Raw genomic sequence first — 6,110 nt, forward strand, 5'->3', positions numbered from 1 at the left:
CCCAAATTCACCTGTAGGCCCACACACATAGGTATGTATATATATGGCATAAAATTTATCACTTTACCCCTTTTTAAGTGTACGGTTCAGTGGCACCAGATAGATTCACATTGTGCAACCATCCATCCCCAGAAGTGTCTCACCTTCCCAAACTGAAACTCGCTCCCTACTCCCCTCCCCCAGCCCCCGGCCCCCACCACTCTACTTTCTGTCCCTAGGAATTTGACTTGTCTGTGGACCTCACGTGAGTGGAATCATATATTATTTGTCCTTTTGTGTCTGGCTTATTTCACTGAGCAGAATGTCCTCAAGGTTTCTCCGTGTTGTAGCATGTGTCAGAATTTCCTTCCTTTTTAAAGGCTACATAGTATTCCCTTGTATGGATGGACCACATCATATTTATCCATTTACCCGTCAGTGGACGTTTGGGTTGCTTCCACGTTGGGGCTGTTGTGAATTGTGCTGCTCTGAAAACAGGTGTACGAATACCCCTGCTTTCCAATCCTTTAGGTAGATACCCAGAAGTGGATTGACTGGACATATGGTAATTCTATGTTCAACTTTTTGAGGAAGTGCTAAACTCTTTTCCACAGCAGCTACACCACTTTATGTTCCCACCTGCAATGCACGTGGGTAGTTTTCAAGCAAAGGAGAGAACGGTCAGATCTGTTTCTGGAAGCGGATGGATTGGAGGAGGCGGAGGCAGGGGGCCAGAGACCAGGGAGAGATGACAAGGCCGAAATTAGGACAGTGGACACAGAGACGGTGGGGAGGGGACAACACCCAAGAAATGTGTACAAGAAAATTTGGCAGAACTTAGAGATTAATGCTCGGTGGGAGCTCGGGGCAGGGGATGCCAAGGAGGATGAAGGGACCTTGGCATAGGTGACCAGGGAGGGGCATCTTTTTTAAAAATTTTACATCTATTCATTTTCAATTAAAAAAAAATTTTTTGGCCATGCCGCACGGCTTGTGGGATCTTAGTTCCCCAACCAGGGATCGAACCCAGACCCCTGCAGTGAAAGCACGGAGTCCTAACCACTGAACCGCCAGGGAATTCCCTTTTCTTTTTTTTTAAAATTGAAGTATAGTTGGTTTACAATGTTGTGTTATTTTCAGGTGTACAGCAAAGTGATTCAGTTATACACACACACACACACACACACACACACACACACACACACATATATATATATGTATATACATATATTCTTTTTCAGACTCTTTTCCCTTATAGATTACTACAAGATATTGAGTAGAGTTCCTTGTGCTATACAGTAGGTCCTTGTTGACTATCTATTTTATATATAACAGTGTATATGTTAATCCTAACCTCCTAATTTATCCCTCCCCACCTTTCCCCTTTGGTAACCGTACATTTCTTTTCTATGTCCGTGGAGTCTGTCTCTGTTTTGCAAATAAGTTCATTTGTACCATTTTTTTTAGATTCCACATATAAACGACATCATATGATATTTGTCTTTCTCTGTCTGCCTTACTTCACTTAGTATGATAATCTCTAGGTCCATCCATGTTACCGAAAATGGCTTTATTTCATTCTTTTTTATGGCTGAGTAATATTCCATTGTGTATATATATCACATCTTCTTTATCCATTCATCTGTCGATGGACATTTAGGTTGTTTCTATATCTTGGCTATTGTAAATAGTGCTGCAGTGAACATTGGGGTGCGTGTATCTTTTTGAATTACGGTTTTCTCCAGATATATGCCCAAGAGTGGGATTGCTGTATCATATGGTAGTTCTATTTTTAGTTTCTTAAGGAATCTCCATACCGTTCTCCATGGTGGGTGCACCAATTCACATTCCCACCAGCAGTATAGGGGGTTCCTTCTTCCACAGGGAAGGGCATCTTGACTGAGATGAGGGTGAGGGGAAAGGACCAGGAGAAGGGGACACTGATGCTGGGCTCTGCTTTGAGCATGTTGAGTTTGGGGAGCCAGAGGAACAATCCAGGGGAGACAGCAGGGGCTCTGGACATTTGGGATGGGAACTGAAGAGAGATTTGTGCCGGGAACACATCTGGAGGTGTCAGGACAGCGGTGGAGACTGGTGCCGTGTGGGTGGGTGAAGTTGTCCAGAGAGGATGTGACAGTGAAGCACAGCCCTGCGGCCCATGTATGTCCTGACTCTAGATGGTCCTCTGAAGTCCCCGCCTCACCTCGAAATAGCTCGTGATTTGAACCAGCTGGGATGGGTCTAGCATCCTAATTCTGGTGCCTCTGTGGCTTTGGGGGGTGCTACTCTTCTGGGGGGCTCAGGTTAGGCCGGAGATGGGGTGCAGCTTCCCAGAGTCCCCAGGTATGTGGCTTTGCTGGGGCTGCCATAACAAAGTACCCCAGACTGATGGGCTTAAACAACAGACATCTCTCACAGTTTTGGAGAATTAGAAGTCAGAGACCAAGGTGTCAGCAGGGTTGGTTCCTTTTGAACCTTCTCTCCTTGGCTTGTAGATGGCTGTCTTCTCCCTGTGTCCTCACATGGTCCCCCTCTGTGTGTGTCTGTGTCCTGATCTCTTCTTCTGACACCAGTCACTTGAATTAGGGCCCACCCCACTGACCTCATTTTAACTGAATTGCCTCTTTAAAGCTCCTTTCTCTAAAAGGTGCTCTAAAAGCACTCACATTCTGAGTTACTGGGGGTGTTTAGTCCATTCAAGCTGCTATAACAAAGTACCATAGGAACTTCCCTGGTGGGCCAGTGGTAAAGAATCCGCCTTCCAGTGTAGGGGATGAGGGTTCGATCTCTGGTCGGGGAACTAAGATCCCACATGCCGCGGGGCAACTAAGCCCATTCCACAACTAGAGAGAGAAGCCCCGCATGCCACAACTAGAAAGAAGCCCACGCACCGCAGTGAAGAGCCCGTGCGCCTCAATGAAAAATCCCACATGCCACAACGAAGACCCAGCGCAGCCGCAAAAAAAAAAAAAAAGTCTAGAGTTGTACAACCATCACTGCAATCAAGTTTTAGAACATTTTCATCACCCCCCCCAAATTCCCTCAAGCTCATTGCAGCCGCTTCTCTCTTCCCCAACCCTGCCACACCTGCCACCGACCCTGCTTTCCTCTACAAATTTGTCTTTTGCGGGGGTATTTCATATAAGCAGAATCATATAAAATATAATCTTTTATATCTGGCTTCTATCACTTAGCAACTTGTTGAGGTTCATCCATATTGCAACATGGATCAGTACCTTGTTCCTTCTTACTGTAAAGTAATATAAACAACGGAAATTTATTTCTTGCACTTCTGCAGGCCAGAAGTCCAAGATAAGGGTTCTGGAGAAGGCCCTTTTCTGGGTTACAGACTGCTGACTTGGTGGAAAGTGGACAGGAGAGCTCTCTGGGGTCTCTCTTATAAGGGCACTAATCCCATTCATGAGGGCTCCACTGTCATGACCTAATTCCCTCCCAAAGGCCCCATCTGATACCATCACATTAGGGGTTACAATTTCAGTGTATGAACTGGATAGTGGGGGGGACACAAACCTTCAGTTCACTGCATGGGGATTAGAACTTCAACATACGAATTCGGAAGGGAGGGGGCCACAGTTCAATCCATAACACCAGGGAAGATATTTTCAGCATGGTGAGGCAGTGAAGGACATAGGCCTGGAGTCAGACCACCTGGCTCGAATTCCCATTTCTTCCAATTCCTAGATTTGAGAGGAAGAGACCTGGCTTTTCCAAGCTTTGGCTCCTTCATGAGTTCCCTACTGTTTCTGTAACTGATTACCATAAACTTGGTGGCTTAAACCAACACGCATTTATTATCTTACAATTCTGGAGGTCAGAAGTCTGAAATGGGTTCCACTGGGCTGAAACCAAGGTCAGCTGGGCTGAGTTCCTTTCTGGAGGCTCTGAGGGAGAACCTGTTTCCTGGCCTTTTCCAACTTCGAGAGGCCACTTGCATTTCTTGACTTGTGGCCCCTTCCTCCACCTTCAAAGCCAGCAATGGCTGGCTGAATGTTTCTCATCCTGCATCACTCTGACCTCTGCCTCCATTACCCCATCGCCCTCTCTGACTCTGACCTTCCTGCTTCCATCGTGTAAGGATCTCGTGACAGCATTGGGCCCCCTCTGGGTAATCCAGGATCATCTCCCATCTCAAGATCATATCTGCAAAGCCCCTTTTCTATGATTAGGTTGTTTGTGGATATTGAGCTGTATGAGTTGTTTGTATATTTTGGAGATTAATCCCTTGTCGGTTGCATCGTTTGCAAGTATGTTCTCCCATTCTGTAGGTTGTCTTTTCATTTTGCTTATGGTTCCCTTTGCTGTGCAAAAGCTTTTAAGTTTAATTAGGTCCCATTTCCTTATTTTAATTTTTATTTCCATTATCCTAGGAGAGTGGTCCAAAAAGACATTGCTGCAATTTATGTCATAGAGTGTCCTCCCTATGCTTTCCTCTAGGAATTTTATAGTATCCAGTCTTACATTTAGGTCTTTAATCCATTGTGAGTTTATTTTTGTGTATGGTGTTAGGGAGTGTTCTAATTTCATTCTTTTACATGTAGCTGTTCAGTTTTCCCAGCACCACTTACTGAAAAGACTGTCTTTTCTCCATTGTATATTCTTGCCTCCTTTGTCGTAGATTAATTGACCATAGGTGCGTGAGTTAAAGCCCATTTTCTATGTAAGGTGACACATTCACAGGTTCCAGGGATTAGTACACATACCTATTTGGAGGGGAGTAGACATTATTTTGCCAATCACAGCTCCCTCCCAAGTTCAGGGGCTGAGCCAGTAGGAGACTCTCCATGAATTACGGTTGTTACTAGGATGATCAGCTGGTCATGACTGATGTTCTGACTATTTGTACCTGGAACTTCAGCACCTCGAGGGTAGGTCTTCATTGTTGAATCAATGGCTTCTTCCTTCTGGAGAAACAAGTCCCAGGATGTCAGCACCACGGACAGCGAGGGCGCTATCCAAGGTACTGCTTAAGCCCACCCCTCTCTACCTCCCCCTCCGAGCCCCCGACATCCCTGCCCCTTCCACATTCTGGGGGGCACATTAAGCTGAAAGTTCAGCCCAAGTGTGCCCCCTGTTGACGTCTCCACCCTAACTGCCTCCCACTCCACCCTCACTTGCCCCTCAATTCCATTAGCATTTCTTCTGTTACTCAACTCTCCATAGATTCCTGCCTTGGAGCCCTTTGCTCTTTGTTCTGTGTAGCTGAAATGTTTGTTCTCAAATACCCCGCCTTCAGATTGTCTGAAGCTACTGTTTAAAGCATTTTCCCCACTCCCACTGCCCCGTTTTCTTGCCTTTTATTTTTTATTATTTTTTTAAATTTTTATTTATTTATTTTTGGCTGCTTTGGGTCTTCGTTGCTGCGTGCAGGCTTTCTCTAGCTGTGGTGAGTGGGGGCTACTCTTCGTTGCGGTGCGCGGGCTTCTCATTGCGGTGGCATCTCTTGTTGCAGAGCACGGGCTCTAGGCGCGCGGGCTTCAGTAGTTGTAGCACACAGGCTCAGTAGTTGTAGCTTGTGGACTCTAGAGCACAGGCTCAGCAGTTGTGGCGCACGGTCTTAGTTGCTCCGCGGCGTGTGGGATCTTCCCGGACCAGGGCTCAAGCCCGTGTCCCCTGCATTGGCAGGCGGGTTCTTAACCACTGTGCCACCAGGGAAGCCCCTTTCTTGCCTTTTGATCATGCTCGCTAACCACAGTTGTTTCACTTGTTTATCATCTGTCTCTTTGAGACATGACCAAATATAAGTTCCGGCACTGGAAGAACCTTTGTGTAGAAGAGCTTCTGGCCCATAGTAGGTGCTCGGTAATGTTTGTCAAATGAGGTCAAGCTCTGAAGGTAAAGCAAAGATACCTGTGATGTCTCCCACTCTCTAAGAATCTCGAGACCCCCCACCCTGAAGCCACATAATGTCCTCTTTCCCTTAAGCACATATGAGCACCACCAATGGCAATAACAATAATAATTCATTTTTGGAGAGATTGCCATATGTCAGGCCTCATGCTGATGCATGCGTATTCTCTCTCTGAATTCTCACAATAGTTCTATGGAGGACATATTATTATTATTATCCCATTTCATAGAAGAGATAACTGAGGCTCAAAGAAGGGGTTAAG

Source organism: Monodon monoceros, unplaced genomic scaffold, assembly GCF_005190385.1.
Source record: "Monodon monoceros isolate NGI ecotype Baffin Bay Population unplaced genomic scaffold, NGI_Narwhal_1 Super_Scaffold_12, whole genome shotgun sequence".
Lineage (NCBI taxonomy): Eukaryota > Metazoa > Chordata > Mammalia > Artiodactyla > Monodontidae > Monodon > Monodon monoceros.